Source organism: Egretta garzetta, unplaced genomic scaffold (assembly GCF_000687185.1).
Source record: "Egretta garzetta isolate BGI_Z169 unplaced genomic scaffold, ASM68718v1 scaffold637, whole genome shotgun sequence".
NCBI classification, from domain to species: Eukaryota; Metazoa; Chordata; class Aves; order Pelecaniformes; family Ardeidae; genus Egretta; species Egretta garzetta.
Genome location: NW_009260358.1, coordinates 411,506 through 430,941, shown reverse-complemented (window position 1 = coordinate 430,941; position 19,436 = coordinate 411,506).

The window sequence follows — 19,436 nt, the reverse complement described above, 5'->3', positions numbered from 1 at the left end:
CCTTTCAGACCTTCAGGTGCATCAACCAAACACCAAACCTCATTGCAAGCGCCTCTGAACTTGGGAAATGAGAATGAATCTGCTCACGCATAGGACTGCGGCATCAAGTCCAAAAAGCCCCACGCATTACAACAGTCTGTGTAAATAGCCTGAAATGGATATTTCAGCACATGAAGAGACAAGGCTCCGTAATCTCAATACCTGGAAAGCTTCTTAGATACCAATTAAACAAACGGAATGAGCATCTCTCTCTGTATAACCTCTGGCCGCGTCAACCTTAAACCAATCGTACGGTTTCACGGTGTTCTTCAACCAGGCTTCTATGTGCCAGCCTAATGCAAGTGATTTCCACATTCTGACAACTCCAGTTTCAATTACCATGACAACACAAACACCTTATTACATACCAGCATTGAAAGCAAAAACTAAAGGAGTAGAAAGCATCTGGAGAACTTTGTGTGTGTAGCTGCATACTAAACAAAACCAAACCCAGACTGGAATGTATTTCTTTTAAATGTATTTTTACAGGGGGACATAACAGTTAGCAAAGCGATGAATTAAATTTCTTTGAATTCAACAAAACATGAATTAAACAGTATGAAAACAAAACAAAATTGCTTTGTCAGCACATGGGATTTAGCCACTGCTCCCAATCCAAAGGTCAGTAACATGTATTGCTCGCTGGTGTTTGGAAGCAGCTTTGATATTCCTGCTTTCCCAGAGTGTTGTTCTGAAGGAGCTTGGGCAGATAGCAAACTTAAACCAGAAATAGGAAATAGCACTCACCAAGCTGGTTTCAAAGAGCAGCACTTATATTATTGAACTGATAAGACTATTCATATGCCTTACTTGTCAAAATGAATAGAACGAATGTCTTTGAATGTCCTTCAGAACAGGATACAGAAAGGAAATCTCACACAGGTATGAAAACATTACCCAAGCACTTCCACTGGGGGCGGGGGGTGAGGGGGGAGAATTTGAGTTCATTTAAATGAATTATACTACTCTCCTGGACCTTTAACAGGAGCAAGATTTTGTCCGAGATGAGAACCGAAAAGATAGACTGAGTTACGGTACGAAAAAGGGAAGTTATTTCTGACAGTAATGACTAAAAACTAGGATTCATACAGTCCTGCTGTGACTAAACAAAAAGTCTTTCGTGAAATAAGAGACAGTAAAAAGAGCAGCACTTCACTAACAGTGCCCCTATGACAACGTAAATCATCATGGACTGCTTAACTCATACGAAGCCTCCACACCTCCCAGCAACCCAGAAAGATCTTTATGAAAGCTCTTTAACGTGATCATTTCAAGCCTCCAAAACACTGAAAACAATGGCTTCGCTACCAAGGAAGAGGGCATCTCAGCACCCAGCCACTGCACAGCGAGACTCAGCTGTGCAGCCACTGGGGAACACTTGATGCTTTTTCCTTCATATGGTAGCCAGGAAATGAGTTTTTTCTGTTCTAATTTGACTGTCCCAAGCCAACAAACATAATATTAATATGCCATATTCCCCAAATCTGGTAGGTTAGGACCACTTGACCAGGCAGAATATTCAAAGCACGAATCAGGCTGTTAAAGGACTAAGAAACACAAAAGAGAGGATAAAGAAAAGTTTCAAAACATTATAACAAGACCAGCAGCTTTGTAAACAAAGAACCAGGGTAACAGTCAAATATCTTAAACAAAATAAACAAATTAGCATCCCAAAAGCTGTAATATTGTTTCAGGGTAACAGTCAAATATCTTAAACAAAATAAATTAGCATCCCAAAAGCTGTAATATTGTTCAACCTTCTGTTAAAGTTAGGTAGATCCATAGTAACAGATAATAAGGTTTCAGTCTTAAGGAAACTGTTTCTGCAATGGGTAAAGCTAAGGTAATAAGCATGCATTTCTAATATAATCTGGTTTTAAGCATAAATTTTTTTGTCTATATATAGTGGCTAGCATTAACAAGGGTAGCTATAAACATGAATGTTTAGTTTTAAAAAAAAATTAAATTAGCTAAAGAGCATCTTGCTTGAGAAGTCCATTGAGAATAACACTTCATAAGGGCTCTGCAAACGTAGGTTTAATTGTTTGCACATCCTCTGGAAAGTTCTTAGATTACCCAAGCAAACAAAACCCTTATCAGGGGAAAAAAAAAAGAGAAAAAAAGACCATATCCATTAAGATTGCAGTCCCTGAAAAGACAATATTACAGTAGGCTTCCCTTTGAAACAGGGAACTAAGTTTAGTATGTATAAAGCTCTGCAAATTGGATCCATCTAAAATACTCTATAGCCACTAATATCAAAGGAAACTTTACTTACACACCGAGACTCCCAAAAAAGAGTATAGAAGGAAATACAGGTTAAGGCACAGCACACTTTTGAATACATTCAGAAACTGATCTAGATTAGCTTTACATCACCCCAGAAACAAAAGAGCCCAAATTATTCAAAAACTTAAGAAAATATACAAGGACATATTAAAAAAACCCAACCAAACCCTCACTTCTAAATTCCATTTAAAGATATAAGCAGAACAAACCAGAGCCAGCATCACTTTCAGCTCCACACTGGATCCTGCAGGACAAGGTTCAGCATTTGCTTTAGCAGTATGGGTGTGGTTGAGCTCAATTAATTGATTACAGCTGACAACAACTGTGATTGAGGAAGGGCAGGAGGGTTACATCTTCTGCTTTTCAGTGTTCCGCCCCCCTCCACCCTTGGTAGTTCTGCAGGTTCCAGGGATAACAAAACTATGTCTATAGCTCACCAGTTTGGTTGGAGCACCAAGTTCCAGTCTTGTAATACATCACATGTGAAAGAGCTTTTCTTTCTTCTCACTGACACCGGTCTTTTCCCATGTCCTCAGCATGAAACTCCCAGCTGAAGTTTGGCGATAGGGTCTGATAAGGAAATTGCAAAGCTAGAGAACTCTCCTTTACTTGCTTGCTTTCAATTTTTTTATTATATTTTTCACTATTACTATTTTTCCTATGGTAAATTGTAAGTTTATAACAAAATTTCTATCCTTAGTATTTCTCTGAATCTTCAGCATCTTCTAAATGCTTTCACAGCATGTATTAAAGAAATAGCATGTATTGGGATAGTCATATTTATAGCAGAACTTCAGTCATTATCATTCAGGTCTAATTTATCCATAAAGACTGTGTTAATGTATCTTTGAGCAATTTCATCACATTAATGAATTCAAAAGGTTTTGCTATTTTATAAGTGGTGACAGGAATTGCAGTTTGATGTCAGACAAAATAATGAATTTAACCAGCCTCTTGATTTACCATGCCAAATTTTACATTCTCTGGGCACCTGAGGTAATGTCTGTTCTTATTCTATAGCTTCAGCTACTTCTGTTATTACTTCTTATGAGTAAGCTTTTGATCCCCAGTAGATTCCTACATTGTGAAAGAGACACAGGGATATTTTCCTTGCATGAAGAATTCAAGGGTCAAGAATAGGCAAAGAAATGTTTGATCTGATGACCTTACAGGCAACCTGGTTTAAAATTTTTCGAGTACTTACAATAAAACTTTTACAAAAGGATTTGGAAGTTGCATGCATAGCTATAGAATCATAGAATCCCAGGTTGGAAGGGACCTCAAGGATCATCCGGTCCAACCTTTCTAGGCAAGAACCCAGCCTAGAGATGGCCCAGCACCCTGTCCAGCTGAGTTTCAAAAGTGTCCAATGTGGCAGAGTCAACCCCTCCCCTGGGGAGTTATTCTGATGGTTGGCTGTTCTCATGGGGAAAAATTTCCCTCTCGTGTCCAGTCAGAATCTCCCCAAGAGCAACTTGTGTCCATTCCCCCTTGTCCTCTCCATGGGACTCGTTGTCAAAAGGGAGTCTCCATCTTCCTTGTAGCTACCCCTTAGGTACTGGTACCTGGTGATAATTAAAGGCAAGGTGTTTCTGTGTACAGCATGGAGATGGGGAAAATGAGTCTTTCAAAGATCTCGGGAATTACTTTTTCTTGTTCTCCTGATGGTGCTACCTTCAGCCGGTGTGACACTGCATTCCCGAGGCCTGCGCTCCTTCCTCTCTACCCAGGCTTTCAAAGTATGCGTTAGCTTGGACAAGCACTCCCTTTTAACTGTAGGAAACTAGAAATCAGGACCACCTAGTCCAGGGGCTGGTGGCAAGCACTGGCTGCGGGCGCTGCCGGGGCCTTGGTGAGGAAAAGCCGGGGATGCCCTGGGCCGGGCATGGTTGGTTCCAGCCGGCTCCAGTCAGCTCCACACAGGCCCCACCATAGAATCATAGAATCACTTTGGTTGGAAAAGCCCTTTAAGATCATCGAGTCCAACCTTTAACCTAACCCTGCCATCCCACCACTAACCCCTGTCCCTAAGCACCTCATCCATCCTTCTTTTAACAACCCCCACCCCACTACAGCCCCCACCTCCTGTCAGGGAATTGTAGATGGCAATAAGGGCTCCACTCAGACTCCTCTTCTCCAGACCAAACACCCCCAGCCACTCCTCGCAAGCCTTGTGCTCCAGCCCCCTCACCAGCTTGGTTGCTCTCCTCTGGACACGTTCCACCGCCGGCACAGCCAGGCCCCGGGCCGCACCGCTGCCACCTCTGGGAAGGCGCCTGGAAGAGAGGGCAACACACCGCCTGGCAGCGCTTTCCTCACAGGACTGAGGGAAAAAAGTTCAAAAACCAGCCCGGGGAGCGTGCAGGTCAGTGGAAAGGGCGAGGGAGGAGGCGCTGTGCGCCGGGGCCGGGCCTCCCCTGCAGGCCCCGGGTAGGCTGTGCCCCCGCAGCCCGGGGCAGCCCGCGCTGGCTCCACACTGCAGGCCTGCGGGCCGGAAAGCTGTCCTCACTCTGTACCTTTGGACAATTTTAATGGGATAATGAGGAGTTCTTGCTATTTTCTATGCAGTGACTAAATCAGCAGATTGCTTAATGTCACAACAAATAATTTAACCGGCTCCCGATCAGTCATTTGTAAAAGTTTATGTTCACTGGGAATTTTAATTCGCTTGTCAGAGACCTGTAGTCATTTTCTGATGCTGCCAAAAAGGTGTCTTGGACACAAAAATGCTCAGGTGAAATTGCATTTGGCAAATGTATTAAGTCAGTGTTGCCAGGAATACTTGGCATCCATTGCAGGCTCAGTGGGAAGGGGGGGCTGTGGTCAGTTCGTGACAGTTCCTCTCTGCTGCGCCTTCCTCCTCACACTCACCAGAACGTGCTGGTCTTGGCTGGGGTACGGTTAATTTTCTTCCCAGTAGCTGGTACGGGGCCGTGTTTGGGATTTGTGCTGGCCACGGGGCTGATAACCCCGGGATGGGTTCGCTCCTGCTGAGCCGGGCTCACACAGAGCCAAGGCCGTTTCTGCCTCTCGCCACCGTACGGCGTCATGCTGGGCACATAGAGCTGGGGGAAGGAGGAGGAAGGGGGGGACGTTGGGAGCGATGGCGTTTGTCTGCCCAAGTCACCGTTACGCGTGATGGAGCCCGGCTGTCCTGGGGGTGGCTGAGCACCCCCTGCCAGTGGGAAGCAGGGAATGGATTCCTGGGTTTGCTTTGCTTGCATGCAGCTCTTGCTTTCCCTATTAAACTGCCTTTATCTCTACCCACCAGTTTTCCCACTTTTACCCTTCTGATTCTCTCCCCCATCCCACTGGGGGCGGTCAGTGAGCGGCTGTGTGGGGCTCAGTTGCTGGCTGGGGTTAAATCACAACACCTAATGTGGGTCCTTCCCATGGGCTGCAGTCCTTCAAGAACGGCTCTTGCACAGCTTCTCTGCAGGCTGCAGTTCTTCAGGATAAACCTGGTCCAGCACAGGCTCTCCACAGACCACAGTTTGTTCAGGGAATATCCACCTGCTGGATGTTCCCTGAACGTACCTCACAAGTCCGAAACAGAGAAAGTGAGAATGTATCTTTAGCTGTTACTGAAAAGCAAGCTCCTTATTCTCTGTCATCCTTTTCCACTACACTGAGACAAGATTTTACAACACATAGACCTAGTAGATTATGGTCTGAGTAAATCCCACAAAAGAACAATGTAGAAGAGTACAAAGACAGTGTGCCAAGGCATTTAGCTCTTCCACTTAAGCCTAGAAACACAGAATAAGTATATATATAGCCTCCCGAAAGGCTGAAAAGTCCAAGCCATAGTAATAGGCAATCCCAATGGCTTGGGATGCTGCCTACAGATGGTGCGCTCTTGCTCTGAAAATCAATTAGGGAAGAGAAGGGTCTTTTTTTCACTGTGTTTGGATTCAGTTGAGATTCTTTAATAAGGAACATCGAAACAGAACTTGTCTTTCTCGTGTGCACTAGGTACAGGAATTGCTGGATGGAACTGCAGTACATAGCATCGCCTTAAAAAAGAATGATCCCTGAATGGTTCGGTACAGTAAGCGAAGACAGATCAGAAAAAACGGTGGGACCATTTTTTCTGTCAAATGGGAACGAATCAGAAAAGTGTACTTCCCTACTCAAGCATGGCTCCCTGTAATGGATGAACATAGTTGGCGCAATTAATAATATTTTAACAACAATATGCTATAACTGGGATTATACACCTCGCATAGTAAATGGTCTCAGCAAATATTTTTTTTATCTGTGCAAAAACATAACCTCAAAAGTATGCACTTCATTATATAGCTAAAAGTTTAGGCCCTGTAGTTTGGACATCTACCAAGAGAAAGTTGGATTAAATTGGAAAAAGATTTTTAAAATCTGCTTGTTGGACACAGGGGAAGTTTTAATAACTCATATAAATTGTTTTTAATCATCACATTTAAGAAAATGCAGATATGCTCAATCAGCATGGTCCACTGAAGACAGAGTGTTCCAGGCTTGGGCCCTATCCTCACTTCTCTCTCTAAATCACTTCTTGCCTCAGAGAAGGTACATGCAGATCCACAAAATTATTTGAGGTACACAACCTCTCAGTCGTCATATCTGTGATTTGAAAACAGGAGTTCAGGCTTCTGAAATACAGAGAAATGGAGGGCTTCATCTTTTATCTGAACATATTTTACAAACAAAATAGTTAAATATTGGGCACTTCCATGGAAGTACAAACATGGCCTGCATCCTATTTTCTAGTTTACCATATCGCTAAAAATAAATGAGCAGAAGTTATTCCCTCTGAATATAGAAACAGTTTGTCACATGCGATTTGTAACTGCCCCCTCATTACAGAGAATCTTTTCACCATCTGATTGTGTGTATAAGAACAATTAAAGAAATTCAGAAATCTCGGTATTTCCTTTAAATGAGCAGACTGGCTGTGGAAGGTGCTGGACTGACAGCTCTGATAAGTGAAGTCCTCTTTCTTCTGAATTGATACAGTACAGAGAATAGCAATGCAATTTCTGTTCATGCTCTCCCGGGTATGTAATTTATCCCTGACCTTGAGAAGTGCCCGTTTAATCATTAGCCTCTCTACTGAAACTGCTAACAAGAAAGGCAACCGTAGTGGCACAAGGCACCTGTTCATTAGGGAGTAGACTGAGAAAGAGCATCGGCTCATGGCAGCACAGAGCATCGCGTAGAAAGGACTCTTCTACCTGCGGCTGATCCTCCCCTCTGCACCTAACACCAGTATTGTCAGGAATATGCTTTATGCAGTTGCAGGCTCACATTTTCTTTGGTTGCAAGGACAGAAATTAAAATCTTCTTCTTAAAGTTAAGGTAATTAAGGAACCTATGGCAAGAAATACCTGATGATTTAAGCAGTTTACATGCTCGTGCTGTCTGCGTACGTGGCAACGAGCAAGTTCTTCACAGATGTATATTCTTGCTATTCATAAGACTGAAAAAGGCATGAGACATTTGGGTTTGTTTTCCTCTTTAGAAGTATATCATACTGTTTCAATGTTTGATACAATATTTGGGGAAAAGATCCCTACCCCAAGTCATCTGCAATTTGCTGCACAATTAAAAAAATACTTTATTAATTACAGAAGGAGAAAAAAAGAGCTGGAACAGACATGGACAAGCTACATGCAAATTTGTGGAACAGATTACTCTATTGTTCAACAACAATGCACAATTTTCATCTCAGATAAACAACTGCAGTATTAAGAACAACAGAATCTGCATATACTATGTTTAACAAGACATAACAAGTCAGATCCAGTCTTAAAATTCTCATCTGATGGTAACTGTCACACAAGGAACAAGCATTAAATATTTCTGTGTATCTTCAGTCTTTTAATTCAGAAGGGATAAGGGTGAAGAGGGCAAACACTTTTATATATTAGTGATGAAAATAGAAGGCAAGAGGGGAAAAAGAAGAAAGAGGAAACGAGGCAGAAAAGTTAGACTTTTTAAAATTTAAATGGTATCTATAATCGGGGAGACATTACTACTGTGATATGAAATTTATCATGTGAAGTGTCTATGCAGATTATTAAAACATTCACTTAAAGATTTTTGAAGTGAAAGCTTCAAATTTGAATGTGCATGGGCAAAACAGAAGTAAAGGTTTTCTGGGTGCCATTTGGTAACTGTAGGTGACATTCACCCTCTGCCTGACCGCAAAACAAAGAGCAGACACCACTTACTCTGGGAATCTCAGTGGGATTTTTATTCATAGTCCTGTTGTGGAAAATGTACTGAATAACGGTATTTGATGGTCAGGGTCTCCTGCAAACTGCCAGTGTTGGAATTTCCCTTCCTGAAAGCAGGTACTTGATATCTGGGCTTCTTTGCCCCCCCCCCAACCCCCACCTCATTTATATGTGTGTGGTTTTCCTTTTAACCCCCACCTCTTTTTAATTTAAATAAAACTCTGGAATAAAAAAAAAAAATAAACAGAAGATCACAGGATGTGAAGATGCCATTCTGGGAACTAGCAAGCAGTCTCACAGTAAAAGGAAGCCCCCCCCCAACCCCCACCTCATTTATATGTGTGTGGTTTTCCTTTTAACCCCCACCTCTTTTTAATTTAAATAAAACTCTGGAATAAAAAAAAAAATAAACAGAAGATCACAGGATGTGAAGATGCCATTCTGGGAACTAGCAAGCAGTCTCAACAGTAAAAGAAGCCAAGTGATCTTTCAAGTGGGCTATTACTGTAGTTGTGGGAGCAGAATAATGAAACTGAACAGAATAATTGGCCTAAATATCTGGTTAGAGGGCTGGTACAGAGAAAAGAGCATGAAAGGCTCTACTAAAACCACAGAAAGGTGGGTGTTCCTGCAATCAGCACAGGAGAAAAAGCATTGGAGAAGTCTGTAAACTAAAGAAGAGGGGGAAGGGAACCCTTGGAAAGAAATCCAAGCAGAGAGGGGAAAAAAATACCCACTAAACCTGAAAGCCTAAAGGAAAAAAAAGCAGTTGGTTGTGTTTGCTGACATTCTGAGGATGGCAGCTGGGAAACAGCCATCAGAGGTGCAGTATCGGGAGGCACACACTATAAGAGAAATATGGGTGGCTCCTGAGATCTATGTGGGAACAATTTTATATATTTTTAAAACAGGGACAAAGACACAGGTTGGCTGAATAGTCTTGTATAACGAGCTACTATTAAAAGAGGGACTCCAGCTCTCACTGCAAAGAGAAAATAAACAACCACTCTCTCCAAGCTGGTCATTTCCATCAGCTGAAGACTTAACAAACAGCTTCTGAATAGAAAAGCAGTGAGCTCGGTATACTCGGGTGTTGTGACCATCCGTGTTCAAGTCAACACTTCATTATGTTACAAAACATCTGAAGATATCAGATCCAGTTCCATCACGTGTGGTGGGGTGACCCTGGCTGGACGCTGGGTGCCCCCAAAGCTGCTCTGTCACTGCCCTCCTCAGCTGGACAAGGGGGAGAAAATATATCAAAAGGCTCGTGGGTTGAGAGATCCCTCGCCAGTTACTGTCACAGGCAACACCGACTTGACTTGGGGAAATCAGTTTATTTTATTACCAATCAAATCAGAGTAGGGTAATGAGAAAATAAAATCAAATCTTAAGAACCCCTTCCCCCCACCCCTCCCTTCTTCCCGGGCTCAACTTCACTCCCGATTTCCAAGTGACCCCAGCTGACCCCAGCGATATCCCACACCGTAGGACGTCATGCTCAGCGTATAAAGTCAGGGAAAAGCTGGCTAGGGGTCCACCGCTCAGGAACGGGCTGGGCACCGGTCAGCGGGTGGTGAATGATTGCACTGTGCCTCACTTGGCTTGAATATTCTTTTATCATTAGTATTACTTTCCCTTTCTTTTCTGTCCTATTAAATTCTCTTTATCTCAACCCACAAGTTTTACCTTTTCTTTCTGATTCTCTCCCCCATCCCACTGGCGGGGAGTGAGCGCGCGGCTGGGTGGTGTTTAGCTGCTGCCGGGTTAAACCACGACAGTCTATCTGTATACCAGAGATTCTTACAGCTATTGAGATGAAAGACTAAGCTACCAGCATTTCCCACGCCCTTACTATGTACTTCTGGAATTATCTATAAGTTACTGTGAACAGTCCGAACCCAACTGTATCCTATTTACAGTTCTGATGGCAGAAACACACAATGCAGTTGATCTTCCTGTTGTTAATGAATGATGATTATAATGACAGTAGCAATAGATGATAATTACAATGACAACATCATACTTTCAAAAAACTATAGAAAGGTATTTTCTGTGCAATTAGCATTCAAAATTTTAAGTGACATAGCAGAAAAATAAGTGTCTTTTAGCTGGCTGGTTTGTATTAGAGTTCCTTAAATAATACACAGCTCAAGATCCATCAGCAGGAGTCCCAGAGTCTTCTGAAGTGCAAGGAGCATGAGAGTGCTTAGGGCCTCAATATAGAGAAACATAGCCCAAAAAGGAGGAAAACTACTGCAAGTTGCAAGCATTTCCTAACAAATCAGTGAAACTGGTTCATTTAAACTTAAAAATGTCCAGATGATATTTTGAATACTAAACCAGATGTTAACAGTTAAATAAAAGCAGCTACCTGAAAGTGATTAACAGACAAAATTATGTGGTAATATAATAAATAATATATTTCTAGGTCAAGATGCAAAATACACAGCAAGGGGTAATATCTTTTAGTAGACCAGCTGTTATGATTGGGAGCAAAAGACGTGGTTTGGGGCACAAGAGCCTCTGCCTAAAGCGTGCCTGTATTCCTGAAGCCATTGCTATTTTTTGAAATTCTTCCAGTGAAAGATATCACTGCTTTCTATGAAAAATTTGCTTCACTTCTATCGATAGATGATCACAGCTACAACAGTACTACTAGATTAAAATAAGCGAGTGACCAAGCAGCCCTCTCTTGGTAAAGAGTCAAAGCTAAGCATTCAACACAAAGTACAAGCCTGCTTTTTAAATGCATACAATAAAGCAAAGAAACAAGCCAACCTATTCTGCAGCCATTTAAAATCTTTCCTCACAGGTCCTTCTGAGCTGTTAACTGCAGAATGCCTCACACAGTTGCCTCCAAGCTAAGAATGAACACAGAGTTTTCGGCAGACCTAGGTCTCATGAAATCTCATGCAACTCACTCAGAATGGACACATTGAAAAATAAAACTGAAAACAAAATCTAAGGAAAAATCACGCAAGACCATTTTTGCTTTAAGTCACTACAAATAGAAGGAAGGCAGAACAGCGAGTAAAGATCCTTAGTGATAGCTATGCAACATCCCTTTTGTCTCTTAACTATAGCTTCAGTAATAATTACACTGTTAATTTTCTCGGAGATATGTCTCCTCTTAGAAAATTGCATTTATTTAAGAACAATCAAAAATAATAGAAATAGCATCTGGCTCTCTTGCTTTGATCTCTTTTGGTTTCCACGTGACTGATTAACTTCTGCTGTACATTAAAAAGAACAGACACAAGGGACATCATCACTTGAACAAACTACTGCCATTATGATGGTGATATTTTTCAGGCAAACACACTTCAGCTACTTCTAATGATTATGCCCTAATAATCTATCTTGGCAAAAAAATAACAGAAGTCTTCATTTCTAAGAATTTCAGTAATAATCAATGAACAGTGCTTCAGCTTGCCAGAAGCTTATTCACACTGAGAATATCCAGTGAGAAACCCATTAGATAAAACCAACAAGTTTTATTTCAGAAATGCTCAGATAGTAACACTAAGGCTTTTATAAATACATATTTTATCACTGCTCGTGCTAGAGTGGCCTCTAGAATTTTATCTGAGATCAGGACTCTTATGTTAGGCAGCATACGAACTCATAGATATGGCATAAAAAAGGTCTAAAAGTAGAAATTCAGCACAGAAAGACAATGGGTCTAATACAAGAAACTATTTTTCAGTTCAGTGATTATGGTACGGGACAATCAGGATGAAAAGAAAATTTCTTCAAAGCTGTTGTCAAGAAATACAGTTAGAAGCTGTGACTGCAAGCTACGGAGCTAAGCGTGAACACCACGAACAGGACAGAGTGGTTCATATAGATATATTTTAAAGAGGACTAATTCCAAAGCAAAAGCCATTGATGCCAGAGGAATAAAGGAATGATATAGGAAAGAAGCTGAGGTGATGCATTTTCACAAATATTCCTGGATTGGATTTATTTATTTTATTCAATGGTTGTTGTATACTGCACGTAACTCCTGCATTCGTTTGGGCAGCCCTACCATCTTACCTGCCTCCCTCCCGCTCCTATATTCACAACATCCTCAGGAAGCCAATACTTTCCTACTTCTCCCACTTTTCATGCAGAGAAACTATGAAAAAAAGAGAAAGCCCAGCTCCGTTGAAATCAAGTATCAGAGTAAAAACCAGTATCACTGACTTAAACGGAACGAGGGCTCCACCCAAGCGAGTTGTTCAAGGTACACAAACTCTGTGCTGTAGCCAAGAACTGAGTGTCACTTGCAGAGTACCCAGCGCACACATTAGTAACTGAGCTTATCTTCTTTTTCATAGCTAAGGGCTCCCCTAAAAAGCTTTCTGGTAATACCTCCAGCTTAGAAGGCTGAATGGGAAAAAAAAAAAAAAAAAAAAAGGTTACTTTGATTGAGAAGAAAAACAAACAAACAAAACCCAGCAATAACCTGCACTCTAGCTCTGCTGACTCTGCATACCCTACTGTCCTCATTTCTCTTGTTAAGAGTCTGCTTCCCTCCCGAAATTGCTGAGGGTTACAAATGATAAAGCAGTTTAGTAAAAGTAATTTCTTTTACTGGAGCTGGAGGAGTGGGTACTGTATTTTCTTCGCTTTTCCAATGTAGCTAATTGATAGCCCACTTCATAAAAGCAAGGTAAAAGCACGGTATGAAATAATTGTATAAGGTGACAAAAATAATTAATATGTGCACATTCAGAATTCTGAGTAATGGCTCTCTGAATCACTGTTTGTTGTTTGAACTTCAAACAATCTTAAAAATTACTAACTTCCAGAACACCGAACCCTGACGGTGCTAAGCCTGCACATCAGTATGGCACCAGATAATGTGGACTTAATCTAAAAATTTCCACTTTACCTCTGTGGGGTTTGCATTAAGGGCTGCATGCCCTTAGGCAATAGTAAACCCAATACCATCGGGAAGTTCAGCTCTGTAGAAAGGCGACAGGATCTGCACAAACCGAGACTTCTATAGAGCCAGAGTCTCTTCAGTTATTCTCTTTCTCACAAACCCAAATACTTTTGAAATCCCAAGCATGCACAAATAAGGCAGTTTTAGAGAGATCCTTCCCACATGATTTATTGATTTATTTGGTTATGGTTATGATTTATTAATCGGATTTAAGGCCAGAAGGAACCTGTCTGATCATCTAGTCTGACCTCCTGCAGTACAAAGTCTGCAGAATTTCATCAAGTGGGCAGCACTTCTGGTTAAAACATAGCATGTGCCTTGCTACTGGGCTTACGCATGGAAGGAAACGAAGTCAAGATGCATAGTGATAGAAAAGATCAGTGTTGTTATTCATGGACAACATTTCTTTATCCTTATACACACATACAGGAGAAAAAGAAATGACAGGTTGAGCGTTCTAGTGCATTAATCCTTATTTTGTAATCGATTAACTTCTGATATAAGAGCTGCACTGGGGAACAGTCTCTGGAAAAGCAATAAAGTGTTTCATAAACTGTTACATAACATTGCAGAATAGGATATTGTAAATAATTAATCCAAATGAGAGAATGTTTTAGCAGGGATTAAACATAAAAAGGATAATGATTGAACTCTATCTTTTTGGGGGGAAAAAAAATCCAAAGCTATCAACAGCGACTGCAGCATCTCAGAATTTTTGTAGGGCTTTTACTGGTTTAGAAGTTTTAAAGATAAAGTGCATTGTCTCTTAAAGGTTTTTTCTAACCTAAATGATTCTATGATTCTAATATATAAAAAAGAAATTAGGAATAGTTTCGTAATTGCTGCCCAGCACCTCTTTTAAAAGGACAATTCATGATGGTATTTCAAGCCCAGTAATTTTCACTCTCAGCTTTAGAGATACATACCTATATATCTGTCCCTCAAAATGAATGTTTCAATAAAAATTATCACTTTGTCTCAAGCAAAATTTTATTACAGTTCAGATTAAAACCAAGAACATCTCTGCTATCTTACTGCAACACAATAAGATGGAGCATAATGGAGATGCTCAAATACATTTTAAAACTTAATAAGGTTCTACCTGGCTAAATCAAGTCATTGCATAAGCCACCACTTTGCCTTCATCGAAATTCAGTTGTCATCCACCATCACAAAGCAGTTTTATTTTCCTAAGCCTTCAACAACTACTAATAATGAAAGTCATCCCTGTAAACAAAGAGTGAGAACTTCCTCACAAGACTTTTTTCAGAGCTAATTTTGTTTAGAATCCTTTATTGCATAACTCATAAAACTTCTACTGGCTGAGCAGATCGCGTAGGACGTGGCTTTGGAGAGCCACCAGCCAAACCCACCTCTGGCCAAAGCCATTCAGTTACTGTCAGCATGCTACCCGAGCAGGGAACCTGGCTGGCACTTCTGCTTAGCTTGACATACAAGCTTTCCCTAAATGACCAGCTTCGCTATCGTAAGAACACCTGCAGGCAGAGCTTTTTCCACGCAGTATCATTACTGTGGAAGTGATGTTCTCACCTTACATTCAGACCCACTCAACCAGTACTTCTGCATTTCTGGGGTGGGGAAAGGGGGAGATAGGTACTTAAGCTGCAGACCAATGTAGGCAATGTGTTGCTGCTTTGTATTTACTCAGGCCGTAACACAAACAGCATAGGCAAAATGTTTGCCAGCTGTGAAGTCACCAAAGCTTTAGAGCAGGGATGTTTAAAGGGGTCTGAGGAACATCAATGATGCCATCCCTACCACAATTAAAAACCTGAAAACTCAGTTACTGCAAAGGTTCTGCAGTCAAAATGTACAGTGGAAAGCAAGTAGAGGTTTTGGAAGTTTTCATCTATTGCACACTGGCTGCTAGGGAAATCTTCCTGGTTTGGGGCAGGGGGAAAAACCCATCTTCTATTCTAAAATCCTACGTTAAACATTTATTTTTAATAACAACAAGGATTGGGTTCCATGCTTCCTCACAAAACCATAAGCCTTTCTAGTTCTTTCAAACATCAGTTAAAAGTCGTCTCTCATTTTCAAAGCTTTTTTTCCACTGACATAATGAGTTGATCCCAAATTGTTCTTTCCACTTTTACAGAATCTTCAGGAATTTTTCCCTCTGACCCAGAAGCCTTCTCTGCACCTTCTTCCTTTCCAAACTGCTTGCTTGTACCTCTGCTTCACTGACTCCGTAATTACCACTCTTATCTGAAAATAACTCTTCTCTTTCCTAATATTTTTCTTAGCTCTGTTAGCTAGAAGAGTGCTTCACTGACCATTATGCACAATTCTCCTCCCTGCTGTATTCAACTCTAATATGTTCTGGAATCCAGCATGTAAAAAAATGCTGTGAAGAACTGTGTATGCTGTGCATACACAAACGGGATGTGTGCGGTATGGGGTTTACTGACGGGAGAACAAGATTACAGGGGAATCACTGATAGTTACAGGGAAGCATCAGGGCACTTAAGACCACAAGTCTCCATCGGACCTCAGTAGGATTTGTATTTCTAACACCCTTTGGCGGAGTTTTGTTTTGTTTTAAACACTACGACTAGTAATAAACAACCAGCACTTGATTATACTATAGACTTACACAAAATTCATCAGTAAGGTTCAGCACCTTGAAGCCAAATAGTGTTACAAGAAAATATTCACCATAGAAACTCGGGAAATTTACACTTACAAAATAAATAGAAAGAACTGAAGCTTCTGAATATACTGAAATTCCTATTTAAAGACAACAGCAAAATATTCTCTCTGAACATATAGCAACACTGTCTTCCTGTCTTCCCTTTTATCTTCCTTTCATAATGTAGTTGTAGTCTTACTTTTACACAAAGGTAATTCTGGTTTGCAGTTTTGGTGGTTTGGGGTTTTTTTGTAAACTGCTTAAAGCAGCTTTAAGACACAAACTAATCATGAGTGGCACTTTGGGTTTTTTTAAAAAAAAAACATAAAGCAGAATTTCATAACTGTTTTTGTACACACAGGGAACACTCTTAGAAACTACCTACAAGGATATATACATTTCAATAATACTATCTCTTCTAAACATACAAGACTGTCTTGGAATCTATAGAGTCTCCTAACAAACAGTTCAGGTATCTCTTACTGTACCTATCTCTAGCCTTGTTGACGTTATCCTAAAAAATTCCAGTGGCTTTTATTCATTTTCAGCTAAGACTCAAGTGTAATGCTTTCACATAACACAAATTTTTTCTTTTCAAAGCCAGCTGTGGGAAACATTAACCCCTATTGCACCTAGGTGTCTATCTGGAGAGTGCTAGATTTCATGGATTTGGCAGTCGTGCATATACACAAGGGCATATTAGCTCTGTAATACATTTTATGTGCATGAAAGCATAAATACATATGGGGACACATTTTTTCATCTGTTTCTTTCTGTTAATGAAGGTTGTGATTCCACGAGACGAAGGAAGAAAATTCTCACTGTAACGGTAGTGAAGATGCAGACCAGTGGTTGAAGTGATGCTGAAGAAAAATTGGCTGCTTGTCCCTATTTTGCATGGTACTAAATATTGCATCAGCATGCACCACTCAAAGGACTCAAAATTTCACTTCTGAAATAAAGAAGTACAAGAGCTCATAACCTCTGCTGCTTTGGAAGCTTTCCCGCTATGAGAAGGCTGACAGTGAGGCTACCTGGAGTTCAGACTCATCAGTGAGGTGAGTAAGCACCACCATCTCATACCATTAAGCACATCATGGGGCACTCCTCTTCAAGAGAAGGAGGCAACTAGCATTATTTTATAGTAAAAATCCTCCTCCTCCTCCTCCTAATCCCTAATTGAAGATGAATAACCGAGGAGGAACACATGTAACAACATATTTCACAATAAAGTTTTGGAGATGCTCTACTTTCCCTGTTAAGGTTTTGGATTCCACACACCAAACGTTGTTTTACCAAGGGCTAAGAGTTCTTCATGGTCTCTCTCATCCTCTTGCTCAGGACAGGAATTCGCTCAGTCAAAATTGCTTTGCATTTCCAGCAACGCGGAGAACCACACAGATAGTGCGAATCATTACTTAGCCTACTAACAAATGCAGCCGATAACAGAATGAGACACTGAACGGGAGACTGACAAACTACATTTTTTTTTCCAGTGCCAAGTCATGCTCCAAAGCAGACCGGAGCTGGTGCAGACACGCGCCTTCCGACTCAAGATCTTTTTTGTCGATTTTTTTTCAATTTGTCAATGCCATGCATTATTGCCATGCACTAATTTTGCAGGTCCGCGCTTAAAACCGTGTTCCTGTCAGCTCAGTGTTTTCCATTCCAAGCACAGTCATTACTCTTATTTTATATTCCACGGGCTGCATACAGTTATATCTCTACAAGGTATTTTATCCATGGCAGCTAATGATGCTGCCTCTTCACTCAGCTCCAAATATAGTGTGGAGTTGCAGTCTAAATCATTACAATATTATCAAACATGTCAAAGTTAAAAATGCATTTATACTTCCCAAATCAATTGCAACTGAAAATTATAATAATTTGGCAGCAAATACAATTGTTTTGATAATGTAATCTAGAAATACCCATACTTACTAGCCCTGAACAAAATTTTTCAAAGCACGTTTTGTCCATTTGCCCATCCCCCATTTTGCACTCTAGTATTCGGTCAGACTGTTGTGAGACATCTGGAAAAATTATCTGCAATCTCTCTATTGCCATAATACAGATAATCCACCGGTTCTCTGCACGAACTGCGGAAACAAAAGCAAGCACCTTTCCAAGCTGCACACCAGTGCGCGTTTTTGCCATCTCAAGCAAATGCATGCTTGCTCAGGCTGTCAGTGGAGTTGCAGCGAGCGATATTTCCAAGTGCCATTTGATGGAGAGCCTGATCCTGGTTGGTTACAGTAAAATATAATCTGAAAGAGAGGTTTGGAACTGTGGCATATTTTTAACTTCCTGACATGATATGCAACGTAGTCTGATATTGAGGAATTTTCCTCTCGCCAAAGTGATGAAGCAGACAAGGCAACACAAATGCTACTCCACGCTTTGCTCAGTGGGAGGTAATGCAAAATCATTGCGGGAGCAAACATTGTATTAACGGTGCGGTGCTCCTTTTCCCTTCCCTCCCCCATCTCGGTTTCAGAGTTGGAAGGTGATAACATCCAGGACAGGCTACATTCTTCCTCAAGCAAAAGGAACGAAGAGAAATCGTTTGGTAAGTGATCACTAGGAAAACAGAATTTACTGAAAATGCACTGGGCTGATGGTAAATAACTGACTTTGGTATTTACGCCAGGGATATCACCTGTTATATCGACATGGGACCAAATTCATCTCTCAATTTTACTGATGTCACCGAGGGTCCTCTGAATTTACAGCTGGTGTTTCTCTAGCTCTATAGTGATGATATCAACATCTCGGGTCACTGATGCTGCGCTTACTATAACGCACTTACTAAGTATGGGTATATTTAGCATCAAACTGAGAAACAACCAAAAGCACTCTCTACTCACTGACATGGGGAACCCAGGAAATTAATTTCCCCGATTAGAATAGCTGCAAGTTTAAAGCTTCTGTTTCTTTGAATACACTCGATAAAATAATGTTACAAAGGATATACACATTTTAATTACTCAAGAACGTATAAATTAAGTATTGCAAAAATAGATTATGCAGGCATGGGAACTTAACTACTCAAGATATCTCCAAAGGTTTTAATTTGTGGTATTTCTTCATTTTCAGACAAAAATTTCTCACCACATACCGGTATGTCTATATCTAACACAGATTGTCTTTGACTCTAAAGACTGTATTATAGAAAAAACACAGATTAAAAGTAAACATTGCGAAGCATAGGGAGCTCCAGATTTCACAGCAAAATAATTTTTATTTTTATAAATGTTGTTGGTGGACTGAAATCCGTTAACGAGCAAGCCCAAACTCAAAC